This window comes from Schistocerca gregaria, chromosome 6 (assembly GCF_023897955.1).
Source record: "Schistocerca gregaria isolate iqSchGreg1 chromosome 6, iqSchGreg1.2, whole genome shotgun sequence".
Taxonomy (NCBI): domain Eukaryota; kingdom Metazoa; phylum Arthropoda; class Insecta; order Orthoptera; family Acrididae; genus Schistocerca; species Schistocerca gregaria.
In genome coordinates this window covers 573,346,668-573,366,021 of record NC_064925.1, presented here as the reverse complement: position 1 = coordinate 573,366,021, position 19,354 = coordinate 573,346,668, and positions in this window count along the sequence as shown.

Below are 19,354 nucleotides of genomic sequence, written 5' to 3'. Positions count from 1 at the left end.
GTCCATTCACCATTTGCCCCGAAACACATCCTACTGAGGCATTTGAAACGTCACATGATAAGATGAAGTCTTCTTCAAAATTCGGATACACCAATACCGGACCAGAAAATAATCTCACCTTTAATTTATCGAAATCTTCCTGACATCCCGCAGTCCATTGAAATTTAACACTTTCTTTAAAAGCTTTGTTAATGACACGGCTATTTTAGTAAAATCTTCTACGAATTTACGATAATATGAACATAACTCAGTATACGATTGTAATTTCTTCTTTGTACGTGGTGTCGGAAAATTTTGAACTGCCTCTGTAAATCGAGGATCGGTTCAAATCTCTTGCTCACCGATTATATAACCTAAATATTTGACCTGCGTCTCCACAAAATTAAGTTTTTCTAAACTTAATGTTAACCATCCTGACAGCAATCTTCTAAGGACTTCTCTTAAACGCGATACATGTTCTGGTATATCCAACGGAAATACTATAATATCATCTAGGTAAACCATACATGTTTCAAGCCCTTTAAAATCCTATGTAATAATCGCTGAAGAGTTGTCGGTGCATTCTTGAACCTGAACGGCATACTCTTATACTGATAGTGATCACCAGGAACAGTAAAAGCTGGCTTTGCCCTATCCCCTGAAGCTACTTCCAACTGATGGTATCCATTCCATAAATACATCGTCGTAAATCCCAGATTGTCCAATGTATCTGTGATATTCGGAATCGGATATGCGTCCGAAATGGTTTTCGCATTCAGAAACCTATAACCACAGCAAAACCTGTATTTCCTTGTACCATCTACCGACCTCTTATGTAAGAGACCTACATTGCTTGCATATCGACTATCGTTATACAATATGACTCCCTCCCGTAGTCGTTGTTCTATAAATTTCTCTAGTAGTGGTTCAATATGATGTGCTATCCTACATGGGCCCCCCATGAACCATGGACCTTGCAGTTGGTGGGGAGGCTTGCGTGCCTCAGCAATACAGATAGCCGTACCGTAGGTACAACCACAACAGAGGGGTATTTGTTGAGAGGCCAGACAAACGTGTGGTTCCTGAAGAGGGGCAGCAGCCTTTTCAGCAGTTGCAGGGGCAACAGTCTGGATGATTGACTGATCTTGCCTTGTAACAATAACAAAAACGGCATTGTTGTGCTGGCACTGCGAACGGCTGAAAGCAAGGGGAAACAACGGCCGTAATCTTTCCCGAGGGCATGCAGCTTTACTGTATGATTAAATGATGATGACGTCCTCTTGGGTAAAATATTCCGGAGGTAAAATAGTCCCCCATTTCGATCTCCGGGCGGGGACTACTCAAGAGGATGCCGTTATCAGGAGAAAGAAAACTGGCGTTCTACGGATCGGAGCGTGGAATGTCAGATCCCTTAATCGGGCAGGTAGGTTAGAAAATTTAAAAAGGGAAATGGATAGGTTAAAGTTAGATATAGTGGGAATTAGTGAAGTGCGGTGGCAGGAGGAACAAGACTTTTGGTCAAGTGACTACAGGGTTATAAACACAAAATCAAATAGGGGTAATGCAGGAGTAGGTTTAATAATGAATAGGATAATAGGAATGCGGGTAAGCTACTACAACCAACATAGTAAACGCATTATTGTGGCCAAAATAGATAAGAAGCCCACACCTACTACAGTAGTAGAAGTTTATGTGTATGATCAAATAAAAGAAATTATTCAGATAGTGAAGGGTGAGAAAATTTAATAGTCGTGGGTGACTGGAATTCGAGTGTAGGAAAAGGGAGAGAAGGTCACGTAGTAGGTGAATATGGATTGGGGCGTAGAAATGAAAGAGGAAGCCGTCTGGTAGAATTTTGCACGGACGACAACTTAATCATAGCTAACACTTGGTTTAAGAATCATGAAAGAAGGTTGTATACATGGAAGAACCCTGGAGATATTAAAAGGTATCAGATAGATTATATAATGGTAAGACAGAGAATTAGGAACAAGCTTTTAAATTGTAAGACATTTCCAGGGGCAGATGTGGACTCTGACCACAATCTATTGCTTGTGAACTTTTGATTAAAACTGAAGAAAGTGCAAAAAGGTGGGAATTTAAGGAGATGAGACCTGGATAAACTGAAAGAACAAGAGGCTGTACAGAGTTTCAGGGAGAGCATAAGGGAACAATTGACAGAAATGGGGGAAAGAAATACGGAAGAAGAAGAATGGGTAGCTTTGACGGATGAAGTAGTGAAGGCAGCAGAGGATCAAGTAGGTAAAAAGATGAAGGCTAGTAGAAATCCTTGGGTAAAAGAAGAAATATAGAATTTAATTGATGAAAGGAGAAAATATAAAAATGCAGTAAATGAAACAGGCAAAAATGAATACAGAGGTCTCAAAAATGAGATCGACAGGAAGTGCAAAATGGCTAAGCAGGGATGGCCAGAGGACAAATGTAAAGATGTAGAGGCTTATCTCACTAGGGGTTAGATAGATACTGCCTACAGGAAAATTAAACAGACCTTTGGAGATAAGAGAACCACGTGTATGAATATCAAGAGCTCAGATGGCAACCCAGTTCTAAGCAAAGAAGGGAAAGCAGAAAGGTGTAAGGAGTATATAGAGGGTTTATACAAGGGCGATGTACTTGAGGACAATATTATGGAAATGGAAGAGGATGGAGATGAAGATGAAATGGGAGATACGATACTGCGTGAAGAGTTTGACAGAGCACTGAAAGACCTGAGTCGATACAAGGCCCCCGGAGTATACAACATTCCATTGGAACTACTGACGGCCTTGGGAGAGCCAGTCCTCACAAAACTCTACCATCTGGTGAGCAAGATGTATGAGACAGGCGAAATACCCTCCGACTTCAAGAAGAATATAATAATTCCAATCCCAAAGAAAGCAGGTGATGCCAGATGTGAAATTTACCGAACTATCAGTTTAATAAGTCACAGCTGCAAAATACTAACGCGAATTCTTTACAGGCGAATAGAAAAACTAGTAGAAGCCGAGCTCGGGGAAGATCAGTTCGGTTTCCTTAGGAATATTGGAACACGAGAGGCAATACTGACCCTACGACTTATCTTAGAAGATAGATTAAGGAAAGGCAAACCTACGTTTCTAGCATTTGTAGACTTAGAGAAAGCTTTTGACAATGTTGATTGGAATACTCTCTTTCTAATTCAGAAGATAGCAGGGGTAAAACACAGGGAGCGAAAGGCTATTTACAATTTGCACAGAAACCAGATGGCAGTTATAAGAGTGGAGGGACATGAAAGGGAAGCAGTGATTGGGAAGGGAGTGAGACAGGGTTGCAGTCTCTCCCCGATGTTATTCAATCTGTATATTTAGCAAGCAGTGAAGGAAACAAAAGAAAAATTCGGAGTAGCTATTAAAATCCACGGAAAAGAAATAAAAATGTTGAGGTTCGCCGATGACATCGTAATTCTGTCAGAGACACCAAAGGACTTGGAAGAGCAGTTGAACGGAATGGATAGTGTCTTCAAAGGAGGATATAAGATGAATATCAACAAAAGCAAAACGAGGATAATGGAATGTAGTCGAATTACGTCTGGTGATGCTGAGGGAATTAGGTTAGGAAATTAGACACTTAAAGTAGTAAAGGAGTTTTGCTATTTGGGGAGCAAAATAACTAATGATGGTCGAAGTAGAGAGGATATAAAATGGAGACTGGCAATGGCAAGGAAAGCGTTTCTGAAGAAGAGAAATTTGTTAACATCGAGTATAGATTTAAGTGTCAGGAAGTCATTTCTGAAAGTATTTGTATGGACTGTAGCCATGTATGGAAGTGAAACATGGACGATAACTATTTTGGACAAGAAGAGAATAGAAGCTTTTGAAATGTGGTGCTACAGAAGAATGCTGAAGATTAGATGGGTAGATACCATAACTAATGAGGAAGTATTGAAAAGGATTGGAGAGAAGGGACGTTTGTGGCACAACTTGACCAGAAGACGGGATCGGTTGGTAGGACATATTCTCAGACATCAAGGGATCACCGATTTAGAATTAGAGGGTAGCGTGGAGTCTTGTTCCTCCTGCCACCGCACTTCACTAATTCCCACTATATCTAACTTTAACCTATCCATTCCCCTTTTTAAATTTTCTAACCTACCTGCCGATTAAGGGATCTGACATTCCACGCTCCGATTCGTAGAACGCCAGTTTTCTTTCTCCTGATAACGGCATCCTCTTGAGTAGTCCCCGCCCGGAGATCCAAATGCGGGACTATTTTACCTCCGGAATATTTTACCCAAGAGGACGTCATCATCATTTAATCATACAGTAAAGCTGCATGCCCACGGGAATAATTACGGCCGTAGTTTCCCCTTGCTGGATGTCGGCCACACTCTCCCGGTCACCGCCCACCAACGCATTGCGACTTGCGCCGTGCTGCTGCCTGCAATTCCGGAGGCTGCTACATAGAAAACAGAATACGAGTTTATGCCGAGTACTTATAACATTGCTGCCAGACTGGACCCTGTAAGCGAAGACCAACACAGGTCCCTTCCTATGCTCTACTGACCTAGCACACTCTATCTCCAGCTAAGAGTGTCTGTCTGGTTTTATTATTTTTTCCCTCGCTTCTGATGTAGTGTCAGACAGAGACGGGGATAAATTCCCACACGTCAGCTACTTACAGATCGCCACTCTTGGCTCTAGCCTAGTACCCAGCCTCATATATTGCAATAACTTAAAGCAATACTGCAGTTTTCTGCCTCGTTGTTGATCCACTCAAAACAAATTGTGCATGCAACACTCCTGTTACAGCTCCGGGCCCGTGTGTGCCATATTTACCTTGCCTAAACACTGTCTGCTGACTCTTATCACACTCTGCCAGCGGCCCCAGATTTCATTTCCCAACCGTGCCTTCATTGAATTTTGACCAAATTTCCCTATCCTTCGAGTAGGAATAATACTGGAACAGCAATTCTATAAAGATTATGCGAAAGAACGTGATCCCTTTTAGCAGTAATTCATCGTAGATCGCTTGAGAAACGAAAAGTACCTAACGACTGGAAAAACATGGGTCATTACCGTTTTTAAGAAAAGCCGTAGGACAGAACCACACTATTATAGACCCGTATCGTTGACCTCAGTCTGTTGTACAATTATCGAACATTTTTATTCTGAAGAATTATGACATTTCTGGAAATGAACATCTCCTCTATAAAAATCAACATGGATTCCGCAAACAGAGACGCTGCGGAACTGAGCTCGCTCTGTCACTCTGTGAGATCCACAGCACAGTGGACAACGGCGCTCAGGTTGATGTCGTGTTTCTTGATTTCAATAAGACATTTGAATCGTCCCGCATTGCCGTTTAATGAAAAAACTACTAGCTTACGGAGCATGTGTGCAGACTTACGACTGGATTCAAGACTTCCTTGCAGGTACAACTCAACACTTCGCTCTTAACAGAACAAAATCGACAGATGTTAAGGTAATATCCCGAGTACCAAAAGGTAGTGTCTTAGGACCGTTCCTGATTACAATATATATAGGGTGTTCCAAAAAGGTACGGCCAAACTTTCAGGAAAGATTCCTCACACACAAGTAAAGAAAAGATTTTACGTGGACAGGTGTCCGTAAATGCTTAATTACCATGTTAGAGCTCATTTTAGATTCGTCAGTATGTACTGTTCTTCCTCGATTCACCTCCAGTTGGCCCAATTGAAGGAAGCTGATGTCGACTTCGGTGCTTGTGTTGACATGCGACTCATTGCTCTACAGTACTAGCATCAAACACATCAGTACGTAACATCAACAGGATAGTGTTCATCACGAACGTGGTTTTGCAGTCAGTGCAATGTTTACAAATGCGGAGTTGGCAGACACCCATTTGATGTATGGATTAGCCAGGGGCAATAGCCGTGGTACGGTACATTTGTATCGAGACAGTTTTCCAGAACGAAGGGGTCCCGATAGGAAGACGTTCGAAGCAATTGATCGGCGTCTTAGGGAGCACGAAACATTCCAGCCTATGACTCGCGACAGGCGAAGACCTACTACGACGAGGACACCTGCAATGGAAGAGGCAATTCTTCGTGCAGTTGACGATAACCCTAATGTCAGCGTCAGATAAGTTGCTGCTCTACAAGATAACGTCGCCCATGTCAGTATATGGAGAGTGCTACGGGATAACCAGTTGTTTCCGTACCCTGTACAGCGTGTGCAGGCACTATCAGCAGCTGATTGGCCTCCACGAATGGTTCATCCAACAATGTGTCAATCCCCATTTCAGTGCAAATGTTCCCTTTACGGATGAGGCTTCATTCCAACTTGATCAAATTGTGAATGTGTGGGCTGACGAGAATCCGCACGCAATTGTGCAATCACGTCATCAACACAGAATTTCTGTGAACGTTTGGCAGGCGTTGTTGGTGATGTCTTCATTGGTCCCCATGTTCTTCCACCTACGCTCAATGGAGCACGTTATCATGATTTCATACAGGATACTCTACCTGTGCTGCTAGAACATGTGCCTTTACAAGTACGACACAACATGTGGCTCATGCACGATGGAGCTCCTGCACATTTCAGTCGAAGTGTTCGTACGCTTCTCAACAACAGATTCGGTGACCGATGGATTGGTAGAGGCGGACCAATTACATGGCCTCCACGCTCTCCTGACCTCAACCCTCTTGACTTTAGTTTATGGGGGCATTTGAAAGTTCTTGTCTACGCACCCCGGTACCAAATGTAGAGACTCTTCGTGTTCGTATTGTGGAAGGCTGTGATACAATACGCCAATCTCCAGGGTTGCATCAGCGCATCAGGGATGCCATGGGACGGAGGGTGGATGCATGTATCCTCGGTAACGGATGACATTTTGAACATTTCCTGTAACAAAGTGTTTGACGTCACGCTGGTACGTTCTTTTGCTGTGTGTTTCCATTCCATGATTAATGTGATTTGAAGAGAAGTAATAAAATGAGCTCTAACATGGAAAGTAAAGGTTTCCGGACACATTTCCACATAACATATTTTCTTTCTTTGTGTGAGGAATGTTTGGCCATACCTTTTGTAAAACCCTGTATAAATGATCTAGTAGAAAGCGTGGAATGCTTTTTAAGGGTATTCGCAAGTGATGCAGTTGTCGATACCAAAGTAGCAATGCCAGAAGGTAAGAAGAATTTGGAAAACGACATGTAGAGAATTGATAAATTGTGCAGTCTCCAGTTGGCCCTGAACGTAAGTAAATGTAATATACATCTCGCGTATTGACCACGAGGAGAAAAATCGAGAAATCAGAGCCAATGCCGCTGCTTACAGACAATCATTCTTCCCACGTGGAACAGGGTTGGAGGGATCAGATAGTCGTGCCGAAAGTACTCTCCGCCGCACACCATTAGGTGGCTTTAGGCGTATAATGTAAACGTAGATAGCGCTATTATTAATTAAACGTGAATTGATAGCTATCTAATAAGACTTGTCTTTTGTTCTTCATTATTCGACTCGGAAATTCCTCTATGAACGCGTACCAGTATTGTTGATGAGTTCTGCTCGGTTTATCAGCCGAGTGGTAGCGTCGTCTTGGCAGGACGTTTCAATGAGTTTCTGGCGAAGACTTCACCAGAAGACGACGGGTGCGAAACTCATTGCAAACTTATTTTCAATATGTCACCTTGTAGCTATGCAGCTCGATGTCTACATGTTTTAGTCCTGGTTACATTATTTCCCGTTTCTTTTCATTATATGCTCCTGATTTAATTAATGATAGTAATAAAATATGTTTCTGGTTCTTGGCGTAGGACAAACCACCAATTTGTTAAACAACAAAAGTTAACTGCAGTTCCTACAAGCTCACTCACACTCAAACACTCTCTCACTGGTCATAACGGGCTCGAGAGTCCATTACCGCAGCAACGTATTTTCGCCATCTGTCCCTGTCTTGGGCTATTTCCTTCCATTCACCTTCAATACCTAGGCTTCTCAAATCACCCTTCACATTGTCCTCCCATCTACGCCTCGGTCTTCCCACAGGATGTTTTCCCTCTAGGTGCCCTACCAGTACTCTGAGCGCTGCCCTGCCCTTATCCGTTCGAGCTACGTGACCCGCCCATCGCAGCCTACGTGATTTAATAATACTGATTATGTCTGGGCTTGAATAGAGTTCGTGAACATCTTCGTTATGCAGTTTTCGCCACTCTCCGCTAATGTCATCCCTTTCTGCTCCTAAAATGTTCCTCAAAATTTTGTTTTCAAAAACTCGAAACGGCTTTTCATTTTGCACAGTGAGAGAGCAAGTCTCACACCCATACAACATAACTGGTAGAATAATAGTTTGTATATTCCAATCTTTAAATTCCTAGACAATATCCTTGATGAAAGTAATCTACTCAGAGAGAAGTAGCACTCATTTCCCGCCCGTAATATCTTCTTCAGTTCGGATTCAATCTCATTCCTCGAAGTGATGTCCACGCCTAGATACTTAAATGTGTTCACTTTTTCATGTCTCCAACTCTTAACATTTACTGATCTACTGCTGTTGGCATTCTAGTAGTAACCAGGTATTTAGTTTTGTCTTCACTTATCCTTAGACCTACATCTTCACTAGCCTTGATTAACGTATTCGCATTTGATGTTACAGATTCTTTCCTATCGGTAATGATGTGTAGATCATCTGCATACCCTAATATCTTAATATTTCCATTTAACTCCACACCCTCCGAATTATCTGCTGCCATTCGTACAATATATTCTAGGGCTAAATTAAAAGTAGCGGAGACAGGGAATCTCCCTGCTTAAGTCCGTTCTTTATTACAAATTCTTCTGACTCCAATTGCCCCACGCGTCCTCTACCTTCTGTGTTTTTCAAACTCGCTCCTATATGTCTAACATACATCTTTGGTATTCCAAGTTCCAAAAGAATTTTGTACAATTTTGATTGCAATACTGAATCATATTCTTTTGAAAAATATTATGAACTGGTTTATTGTATTCCCATTTCTTTTCCAAAATTTGACGCAGTGTGAATATTTGGTCTATAGTTGATCTGTTCCTCCGAAAGCCAGCTTGGTAATCTCCCACAATTTCATCTGCATTTGGTGTAAGCCTGCTTAGCAGAACATTCGACAAAATTTTGAAACATACTTGTAATAGTGATATCCCTCTATAATTACTACAATCCATTTTGTCGCCCTTCTTAAAAATTGGGATCAGAATCGACTCCTGCCACTCTTCAGGTATCATCTCTGAGTTCCATACTTTAGTTATCACTTTGTGAACTACTTCCACCAATTTCTGTCCCCCATTTTTAACTAATTCTGCTGTTATGCAATCTGATCCTGGTGCTTCATGGTTTTTCAATTTGTTGATTGCATCTCTTACTTCCATTGACGTTGGCTCAGGTATCTGGGGTTCTGCTGTATGTATTTCGTATGCCCTGCTCATTTCCTGCTTCCTGGTGTGCATTTAAAAAATGCTCAAAATACGCCCTCCATTTACTTGATATAGCAGTGGGGTCTGTCAGTACTCTCCCGGCATCCCCTCGAAGTGCATTTGTCCTAGCCTTGAACCCTTTACTATACCAATTTATCTCTAGGAAAAGTTCTCTAATGTTTTTTGTTTTACTTTTTGTTTCAATTTCTTTAATTTGATAGTTCAAATAATCATTCTTTGCCCGTAGCCTACGACGAACTTCCCTTCTCGTGTTCAAGAACTTCTCTCGTTTTCTGTCTTCCATTCTATCCCAATTTAATCGCGCTTTTCTCCTTTCCTCTGCCAATTTCTTGCATTCCTCATCAAACCACGGTTTTATACTGTTCTTCTTAATTGTACCTACAAGCTGTAAAAGTTTATCTGCATTACACTTCGGTGTGTGGCTAAGAATACACCTGCGACTTATCTCTTTCCCTAGTCCTGTCGCGATTGGTTCGCGAGAGGAATGATTACTGGTAAGCCTCCATGTGGGATCGATCGTCTCTAATCCTCCCTTCATTGTCTTTTCGTGAGATACATGTAGGAGAAGCAATACATTAGTTGACTCTTCTAGGACTGCGTGCTCTTGGAATTTCAATGCTAAACCACATCATGACACAGAACACTTCTTTTGCAACGTTTGCCACGGGATCTGGCTGAGCATTTCTGTGACGCTTTGAAGATTACGAAAAGAGCTGTAACAAGACAACTTAATTTCCTTTCGTACTTCCCTATTTACTATATCAGTCCTGTGTCATACGTATCCGAGGCAGATGGGCAGTATTAAATTATTCGTCCGATTACCCGTACGCTAGTATTTTCTTAGTAAAGGAGCATGATACCGACCACGGCAGAGGTATCTATTGTCCTCTAGGTCTCGTGAGCTAACAGGAATATTAGCTCCATGTATGGGAACTACATGTTGGATCTTGCAGATGATGATTTCCATTCTGCAGAAACGTCATAGTACATGAGAATAAATATTGTTCGACAAATCTCCAGCAGACCAACTTCAGTACCCTCCAGTGATCCTCGGTAAGCTGCTGCTAGAAGACGCATACTCTGCGCAGGTTCGTGCTGGTACCCCATCCGTTACAGTGCCCTTTGCTATGTCGACTCATTTCAGTGGCTTTTCTATCCAGCTATAACTTATTTCAAAATCTGTCATTTCGACGTTGGTGCGACGCTTTAAAGGGGTTACCATAGTGCGATCTTCCTCCGTGAAACAGTTTTGGAAAAAGAAATTTACCGTTTTGGCTCTCGACTTTCCCGCTGTCGTCGTTCATTCTAATGCTTTTGTTGCCGCTTCTTAGGATTTTGTGTCATTTCTATGGATAGAATTTTACCGTCTAATTCATTGAACGGTTCACGAGTGGCTTTCTTTGCTCTAATTTTGACTTTGTTCGGTATTTGTCCATGTTTGGCAATCTTTGAAGCTGCAGTGAAGCTCCCTTTGCTTTCCTACTATTTTTCTAAGACGGCTGTCGAACCCATCACATCTTAGCTTGTGCATGTACATGTCTAAGGTGTACTGAATCGTACGCTTGAACTTTAAACATTAATACTCAACATTTTTTGTCCAGAGATGACTGTTTCGTATTGACCGCTGAAGAACATGGAAATCTGTATCTTGCTTCACTTAATCAGCAGGAATATGTACCTACTTATCTCTCCTGTATACAGCAGAATTCAGAAATCCTATGATGGCCTTTTGATTACTGACTGTCTGTCCTGCTTTAATGTGGAACCTAACGGGCTTTGTGGATTGTTAATTAATTCCCAATTACTATCACTATAACTGCAAAGAGGCTTTTATGTAAATAATACCTAAATCTGAATGGTTTATGGGTTGTATCCGTATGACGTTAGCGTTAAGTCGTTTGACTGGTCAAGTGTTTCATTACTAATTAGTCCGGGCAGGCAGCGTGCTGAAGACATAGGTTGTAGGATTCCTCTAGTGCCTCATTCCCTAAGAAATAAGAGTCTCCTTGAATCTGCGCAAGTATGACCTGAAGAAATTGTGTCTAGCGAAGCACTCGTGAAGGATCTCCTTGCACTGTTCCAGAACATTCGTTGGCTTTACTGGAGACCGAGAGAACAATACCGCACAATAAACTCTGTTCGGTGGTGGCAGCGGCGGGCTAGAACAATGCTGTTTTTGCTTCCCTGATATAATCAAATCAGATCAAATCAATGGAACCTAAAAATCTATCACAATGAAAACTTTGAATCTAGAAAATGTGTAAAAACTCCAAAATAGTGTAAACTGAATATTTCACCGCCAAGCGGGACTTCAAACAAAGTTTCTGACTGATGTCTTCCTCGCCTGAGCGTTATAAAACTTGACGAAAGATAGGGACTTAACAATTCGAACACGTGACAGTTTGGTCATCGGTGTCATCGTAAAACTCAAGGAAAAACACCAAACATTCTCACAACCGAGAAGGCATGCAACAGGATCACTTACCCACTATGGTGGAGCAGCACCTTGAAATCAGAACTTGGACCTACAGTCTTTCTGGATTGGAGACACTCGTAAATAGTGCACTGCCAATAGTCATTTCACACACGGCACTCCACTCTCGTGCAATCTTTGCGAAATAATAAACTGTCTCTGCTGCAATTTCACACACTGCCAATGTGACCTAAGAGCGAACATACATCGAAAGCACAGCAATAACTGTAGAATTAATGTTTCTAGTGGAGTATTCATACATACAAACTGCCCCTTGCGACTTACAAAAGTAAGTCACATTGAGTTCTACAAATAAAAGAATGAATGCATAATAAATTTCCCTGAAAAAGTAACGCAGTAGGTTTCGTCCGTTGCAGGTCTTTTATTTCCTATTAAAACAAATAATTATAACCTGAAGCATTAGTTATCGACAGGGAGTACTTTGTCATGTCAACAATATGTGGACTCGTCGCTTCGTAGGCCTGTCTGCGGATTCCCCTTCGACACAGTAGTTCCACGTCCTTTTGATGTCACAGAGGTTTCGCCTAGGATATCTATATCCTCTCTGCTTTTCCGCGGAAATGACACACCTATGTTATTTCCGGGCACGTCAACTACTGAAACTGTGCTTTCTATATGTAACTACACTGAAGCGCCAAAAAAACTTGTATAGGCATGCGTATTCAAATAGAGAGATATGTAGATAGACAGAATACTGCGCTGTGGTCGATAAGGCATACGTAAGACAACAAGTGCCGCGCAGTCGTCAGATCGGTTACTACTGCTACAGTGGCACGTTATCAAGATTTAAGAGAGATTGAACGTGGCATTATGGTCGGCGCGCGAGCGATGTTACAAAGAATCTCCGAGGTAGCGATGAAGTGGGGATTTTCCCGCAGGACCAATTCACGAGTGTTCCGTGAACATCAGGAATCCGGTAAAACAACAAATCAGCGACATCGCTGCCACCATAAAAAGATTCTCCATGAATGGACGAACACTGGAGAGAATCCTTCAAATTGACGGAAGTGCAACCTCTCCACAAATTTCTGCAGGTATCAGTTCTGGGCCATCAACATGTGTCAGCGTCCGAACAATTCAACGAAACATCATGGATTGGGCTTCTGGAGCCGACGGCCCAGTCATCTACCCTTGAAGACTGCACGACACAAAGCTTTAAGCCTCTCTTGGGCCCGTCAAAACCTACAATGGACTGTTCATGACTTTTGAACAGGTTGGTAGGATAAGTCTTGTTTCAAATTGTATCGAGCTGATGGACGTGTACGGGTACGCAGCCAACCACATGCATCCATGGACCCTGCATGTGAGCAGGGGACAGTTCAAGCTGGCTGATATGGGACCCCTGATACGGCTAGATACGGTTCTGACAGGTGACACGTACGTGGGAATCCTGTTTGATCACCTCCATCCATTCATGTCCAATGTGGATTCTGACGGACTTGGACCATACCAGCAGGACAATGCGACACTCCACACGTCCAGAATTGCTACAGAGTGGCTCGAGAAACAGTTCTGAGTTGATATACTTTCGCTGGCCATAAACCTTCAGACATGAACATTTCTGGCATGCCTTGCAACGTGCTGTTCAGAAGAGGTCTCCACCCCTCGTACTCTTTCGAATTTTTGGACAGCTCAGCAGGATTCGTGGTGTCAGTTCCCTCCATTACTGCCTCAGACATTAGTCCAGTGTATGGCACGTCGCGTTGAGGCACTTCTGATTGCTAGTGGGCACTCTACACGCTATTAGAGAGCTGTACCAGTTTCTTTGGCTCATCAGTGTTTGAAACACTCGCCTTGCCAACGTCAATTCCTGTATTCTTGCTTACGTTAATTTGGTTATAAAATAAGCAGTTTCTCCACTTCATCACATGAATCATGCTCATCTTCTCTTTAAATTTAGGTAAAGGCTCTTATCAGAAATCATCAGTGACTTTAGAATAAACTGAAAAGAAAGAGAGAGAGGTAGACATATATGTGATACTACGTATCATAGTTGCTAGGCGTCCATAAAACATTAGTCGAAAAGTTCGGTTGTCTTTACGGCTACGAGACCAACGATATATCTCCACAAGTCGGGTCTGTGGTCGACTGTTCAAGTTAACCTTCGGATGATGGATTTAGAATAACATAAAAAAATGTTCTGTCCCTAGTAGCCAGCCAAATCACGTGAGTCTCCCATTTTATATCCGATAAGTTCAAATCTTCCCCCGTATTACTATAGGACGATCTGCACTATAATATGGTTTGGTAGTACGTGGGTATTACTGTTTACAAGATAGACTACTACGCTGCGTAACAAAAACAAACGACCACTTTTTCAAAACCCCTTAATTGTTTGCCATTGCGGAGCGTAAGTTTGAAACTTGGATCACCCTTCATTTATAGTGGCTAAAAGCGTTGTGTCCTGAGACGTCGCGATTAGGCTCAGTGACGCTCCAAACAACCAGCTCTCCACATGAATGAGAAGGGCCAAACTCAGACGTAAAGTGAGCTGTAACGTGGGATAATGATCACACATTGGCACCAAATTTCACCACAGTTCTTCACCACGCCATAGTGGACTTGCCACATTATGGAAAGGGCGTCGCACCCACTCTCACTCACATTTCACCACTTCTTTCCACGTCTCTGCGATTGAGGTTAAAACTACGACAGCCAGCGCTGAAATCAAGCGGATTTCTTGTTGATGGGCCGAGTAAACCATTTCAGATACAATGACGCTCGGAATGGACACGGGAAGGAATGAGAGGGCGGTATAAAGGGCTTCCCCTTGTGGCGTTCAGACCCACACACTTGACGGTCGACAACGACAGTTCACAGTGTGATGAGCACCAGGGCGATGATCTTGACAAGGTTCAAACTTCTTCCACACCATGGGTGCTTCAACCCTACTCCAGTGACATCTTAGAACTGCAACGACATTCAACGTTATCTGATACCGACAGCAGAATATTGTCAAATGCCATTTCACCAAATCCAAAGAAATTATGGTCATATGTAAAGGTCGTTAGTGGCAGTCCCTAGCGAACAAGACAGGAAATGAAACTCAGGATAGCAAAGCAAACGCTGAAATGCTTAACCTAGGAGAATTTCCCTAATTTAATCCTCGTAGCACTGAGAAGATCAATGAAGTAAATATTACATTCAGTGATTTTGAGAAGCAGCTGAAATCGTTGAACAAATCTCAGGCACCGATGGAATCCCTGCAAGATTCTACACTGAGTTGGCTACTGATTTAGCCGCTGTTCTAACTATAAAATATCGTAGATCCCTCGAACAGAAAATCGTGCCTAGTTCTTGGAAAAAGCACAGGTCACATTCGTCTACAAGAACGGTAGTACAAGTGACCCAAAGAACTTTACCTGACCAGCGGTCTTGGTAACTCTGGTGTCCGCTGGTCACTGAGGTTCCAAGTGTGCCGCCATCTATTGATAACCCGCGCAGCAAACGAAATGTGTGTGGCTTGTCATACACAACTCCTGAGCTGTCAAAACACCAGAGTCTATTTAGAAAACATTGAAAATCAATTCTTATAGAAGTTCAAAGAACTCTGGAAGACATTAGGCGAAGTAAAGCACAAGGTACTGATAACATTCCAATGGAGTTTCTAAAACCATTGGGGAAACTGTCAATTAAACGGCTGTTGAAGATGGTGTATAGAATTTATGGGACTAGTGACATGCCACAGACTTTCGGAAAAATATCATCAAGACAGTTTCAAAGATAGTAAGGGGTGATAAATGAAAAAAATATTGCACAGTCAGCTTAAACTTCCAGGCATCCAAGCTGCGCACATTAATAATGTGCAGAATAATGGAAAAGAAAACAGAGGCTCTCTTGGATGACGATTAGTTTGGCTTTAAGAACAGTAAAGCCATCAGAGAGGCAGTTTTATCTTTATGCTAGATTATGAAAGCCAAACCGAAGAAAAATCACCACACTCTCCCAAGATTTTTCTATCTAGAGAAGGCTTGTGACAATATGAAGTGGTGCAAGATATTCGACAGAATGAGAAAAGTAGGAGTGTGCTACAGCGCTACACGTGTGATATACAGTATGTACAAGAACAAAGAGGGAAAAATAAGAGTGGAAGACCAAGGACGAAGTAGTCGGATAAAAAAGGGTGTAAGACAGGGATAGAGTCTTTCAATCCTACTTTTCAATCTATACATCGTAGTAATAGCGAATACCCTGTTCTAGAATCACAAGAGGAAGAGGTATACTTGAAAAAGGACGGGAGATATGGGAAGATTTCAATAAGATTACATCATGGTCAGACAGAGATTCCGAAATCAGATACTGGATTGTAAGGCGTACCCAGGAGCAGATATAGATTCAGATCACAATATAGTAGTGATGAAGAGTAGGCTGAAGGTCAAGATATTAGTCAGGAAGAATCAATACGCTAAGAAGTGGGATACGGAAGTTCTAAGGAATGACGAGATACGTTTGAAGTTCTCTAACGCTATTGATACAGCAATAAGGAATAGCGCAGTAGGCAGCACAGTTGAAGAGGAATGGACATCTCTAAAAAGGGCCATCACAGAAGTTGGGAAGGAAAACATAGGTACAAAGAAGATAGCTGCGAAGAAACCATGGGTAACAGAAGAAATACTTCAGTTGATTGATGAAAGGAGGAAGTATAAACATGTTCCGGGAAAATCAGGAATACAGAAATACAAGTCGCTGAGGAATGAAATAATATGAAGTGCAGGGAAGCTAAGACGAAATGGCTGCAGGAAAAATGTGAAGACATCGAAAAAGATATAATTGTAGGAAGGACAGACTCAGCATACAGGAAAGTCAAAACAACCTTTGGTGACATTACAAGCAACGGTGGTAACATTAAGAGTGTAACGGGAATTCCATTGTTAAATGCAGAGGAGAGAGCAGATAGGTGGAGAGAATACATTGAAAGCCTCTATGAGGGTGAAGATTTGTCTGATGTGATAGAAGAAGAAACAGGAGTCGATTTAGAAGAGATAGGGGATCCAGTATTAGAATCGGAATTTAAAAGAGCTTTGGAGGACTTACGGTCAAATAAGGCAGAAGGGATAGATAACATTCCATCAGAATTTATAAAATCATTAGGGGAAGTGGCAACAAAACGACTATTCACGTTGGTGTGTAGAACATATAAGTCTGGCGACATACCATCTGTTTTTCGGAAAAGCATCATCCACACAGTTCCGAAGACAGCAAGAGCTCACAAGTACGAGAATTATCGCACAATCAGCTTAACAGCTCATGTATCGAAGCTGCTTACAAGTATACAGAAGTATGGAAAAGAAAATTGAGAATGCGCTAGGTGACGGTTTCGCTTTAGGAAAAGTAAAGGCACGAGAGAGGCAATTCTGACGTTACGGTTAATAATGGAAGCAAGGCTAAAGAAAAATCAAGACACGTTCATAGGATTTGTCGACCTGGAAAAAGCGTTCGACAATATAAAATCGTGCAAGCTGTTCAAGATTCTGAAAAAAGTAGGGTCATATACAATATGTACAACAACAAAGAGGGAATAATAAGAGTGGACGATCAAGAACGAAGTGCTCGTATTAAGAAGGGAGTAAGGCAAGGCTGTAGCCTTTCGCCCCTACTCTTCAATCTGTAAATCGAGGAAGTAATGATGGAAATAAAAGAAAGGGTCAAGAGTGGAATTAAAATACAAGGTGAAAGGATATCAATGATACGATTCGCTGATGACATTGCTATCCTGAGTGAAAGTGAAGAAGAATTAAATGATCTGCTGAACGGAATGAATAGTCTAATGAGTACACAGTATTGTTTTAGAGTAAATCGGAGAAAGACGAAGATAATGAGAAGTAGTAGAAATGAGAACAGCGAGAAACTTATCATCAGGATTGATGGTCATTAAGTCAATGAAGTTAAGGAATTCTGCTACCTAGGCAGTAACCAATGACGGACGGAGCAAGGAGGACATCAAAAGCAGACTCGCTATGGCAAAAAAGGCGTTTCTGGCCAAGAGAAGTCAACAAATCAAATACCGGCCTTAATTTGAGGAAGAAATTTCTGAGGATGTACGTCTGGAGTACAGCAGTGTATCGTAGTGAAACATGGACTGTGGGAAAACCGGAACAGAAGAGCAGCGAAGCATTTGAGATGTGGTGCTATAGATGAATGTTGAAAATTAGGTGGACTGATAAGATAAAGAATGAGGAGGTTCTACGCAGAATCAGAGAGGAAAGGAATATGTGGAAAACACTGAGAAGTAGAAGGGACAGTATGATAGGACATCTGCTAAGACATGAGGGAATGACTTCCATGGTACTAGAGGGAGCTGTAGAGGGCAAAAACTGTAGAGGAAGACAGAGATTGGAATACGCCAAGCAAATAATTGAGGACGCAGGTTGCAAGTGCTACTCTGAGATGAAGACGTTGGCACAGGAAACGAATTCGTGGCGGGCCGCATGAAACCCGTCAGTAGACTGATAAAAGAAACGTTCAAGGGTGGAATTAAAATTTAGGAAGGAAGGATATCAATGACAATATTCGCTGATGACATCGCTATCCTGAGAGAAAGTGGAGACGAGTTACAGCACCTGTTGACTCGAGTGGACAGTCTGAAGATCACGGATTATGGATTGAAAGCAAGTGGAAAAAGGCAAAAGCAATACGAAGTGATAATAGCGAGAAACGTTAACATCAAAATCAGTGCTCACGAGGTAGACGGATCTAAGCGATTCTGCTACCTAGGAAGCAAAATAAGCCATGATGGATGACGTAAAGATGATATAAAAAGCAGAGTAGCACGGGTAAGGTAAACTCATCTGGTATCAAGAATAGACCAAAATCTAAGGAAGAAATTTCTGAGAAAGTGCACTTTCAACACAGCATTGTATGGTAGTGAATCGTGGACATTGGGGAAACCGGAACAGAAGAGCATCGTAGCCTTCGAAGTTAGGTGCTATAGAAGAATGTTGAAAATTAGGTGGACTAACAAAATCAAGAATGAAGACGATCTTTGCAGAATTGGCTGAGGAAGGAACGTATGGAAAACACTGACAAGAAGTGACAGGATGATAGGACATGTGCTAAGCCATCAAGGAATAAGTAAAGGGAACTGTAGGGGAAGACAGACTTGCAACAGATAATTGAGGATATCGGTTGCGAGAGCTACTCCGAGCAGTTTGGTGCATGAGACGAATTCGTGGTGGGCCAAATGAAATCAGTCAAAAGAAATTAGTTTAAAAAAAGGGTTATACTTCCTGGGGTGCGACATCCCGGTGCTCCCATTTGTCAGTCTATAAACGCAGTGAATGGTATCCCAAGTAGTACTAAACACTGCGCTATATGCACAAAGTGACATTCCTACATTTCAGCTTATAAACAGTATAACTCATCTTATATAACATACTCTGTATCCGGGACTTTTCCAAGTCTATCTCTTTTGACTTTTGAACAGCGCATGCGTTTCAACTTGCTGAAATTTATAGCAGAA